The 1,998-nt window shown below is 40.5% G+C and overlaps 1 pseudogene; it reads right to left on the bottom strand.

Annotated features, from left to right (window-relative positions):
* Window positions 1–1,547: 1,547 nt before the first annotated feature.
* Window positions 1,548–1,718, bottom strand: LOC146171351 (U2 spliceosomal RNA; annotated as a pseudogene).
* Between the last annotated feature and the right edge of the window lie 280 nt (window positions 1,719–1,998).

The following is a 1,998-nucleotide window of genomic DNA, read 5'->3' on the forward strand; positions in this document are numbered from 1 at the left end:
GACATACTGCGATAATGGATTTCCTTCCGCAGAAGAGGTCAGCGCTGCAGCTCCAACGGGGAAAAAGACTATCCAGAAAGAACAACTAACATACACTAATAATGAGACTGAAAAACCAAAGTGCGCACAGAAAAGAAAAAAAAAAAAAAAAAAAAAAAGAGAGAATGCTCAACACCAAAAAAAAACAAAACAATATGAGAGCCCTCACCAAGCTCGTAGCAAAGCAAGACAAAAGATGGAGCTGAACAGGAGAGAAACACCAGTAAACACCACACACAAATCACCCTCAACACAATACAAGTGAAAAAGAGCAACGCAGCAACTAATAAAAATCGTCACTCAATTACCAGGCAAACGCGGCAAAGAGCCCTCACCAAGCTCAAAAAAAAAAAAAAAAAAAAAAAGGTTTAACGGGAGCGAAACATGGGAAACACCACACTTGACTGGAAAACGGCTCTTGTCAATGAAATCACATTGCAGGAACCCAATAAATCAGCACCTCAACTAAAATAAAAGGGCACACATGCAAAGAATTCGCACTAAGCTCTCAAAAAAAAAAAGAAAAAAAAAAAAAACTGGTGGCAATGCAACAAAAAGTAATAAATAATAATAATTAAAGGCACAACCGGCGAGAAACAGCGGCAGATACTACATGAACAAACCAACAAGGATGGCAAAGAATTTGAACACAAACAAAAAAGTAAAAAAAAAAAAAATAACTAGCAAAGACGTAAAAAGAAAAAAAAAGTTTAAGGGCAGAAAGCACTACATGAATAAACCGATTGCAAAGAATGTGAGCACAAACAGAACGGAGAGGTTAAAGAACAAGCAAAAAAAAAAGGAAAACTAGAAGGACAAAAAAAAACAAAAAAACTAGCAAATTAAGAAAAAAGAACACTTGAAGGACAAAAAACACTGCCAGATACTACATAAACAAGCCAACAATGGGGATAGGAAACACTAAATGAACTAGTAAAAAAAAGAGAGCTCTCACCAAGCTCTCACAGCAACCGGGAATCCAGGGACAGCAGGGGTTCCAAGAACAGCAGGTCCGGATGGTCCATGAGTCCAGGGGTCCAGGGTCAGCAGGGGGTCCAGGAACAGCAGGGGGTCCAGGGGTCCAGGATACTACTACACTTTGATCTTAGCCAAAAGGCCGAGAAGCGATAAATTGACAAGGAACTGCAGTTCGATCCCATCAAAAATGTATGCCCAAGTGGTGCCACTTATCGGTTGTTGCAGAAACAGCGTCGGTCCACCGTTTTTTGTTTGTAGCACTTGAGCTATGGTTTACCAAATCTCGACACATCCCTTGAAGGGGATTCTTAATCAAACCATTCTTTATTGCCTCAAATAATGGACTCACATGCAATGACATGCGGAAAAAGTAACCCAAGGTGTCACTGCATGCACGAGGCGCCCAACAATGCAATAAGACAGGCATTGAGAGGATTGCTGTGTTAGGCACATGGATAGCAGTGAGCTCGAATGAAAAAAGTTAGTTGGCCTCATCTTTGAGTTGTGATTGTCCTCCCCCAAAAACCGTGAGTCGCTTAGCTAGTCCCGGAAGTAGTGCAGTACCGGGTAGACCCGTGGCAGAGGTACAGCAAGCCCAGAATGCTCTGCCGCATTACAAAAAATAGTATAATGTCAGGGTTACAAATTACAACTGGCAACTGATATCAAGCTGTTAAAACAGTGTTTTCCAGAAATGTTTTGTACATTTGCAAGCAATGCTTTATTGCAGATACCTACTGCTATTAAGGCAAAAGCCTTTATTGCCTCATAGTTGTCGTTAGCAAAAGTGTCACATTTTTGCCACAGCACTTATTGGTCGCGAAGGGAAGACGGCGTGGAGGTGTCGACCAATCACAGAGCAACACCACAGTATGTGCAAATGCATAGCTTATATGTCCATATGTCAATCAATGAGCAGTTACTAATTAAAAAGGAAATAAATAAGTAAATAATTATTTATATGCTATGTCCTGGTTATTG

Source organism: Amblyomma maculatum, unplaced genomic scaffold (assembly GCF_055883805.1).
Source record: "Amblyomma maculatum isolate TAMU_Amacu unplaced genomic scaffold, ASM5588380v1 scaffold_23, whole genome shotgun sequence".
Classification (NCBI taxonomy): Eukaryota; Metazoa; Arthropoda; class Arachnida; order Ixodida; family Ixodidae; genus Amblyomma; species Amblyomma maculatum.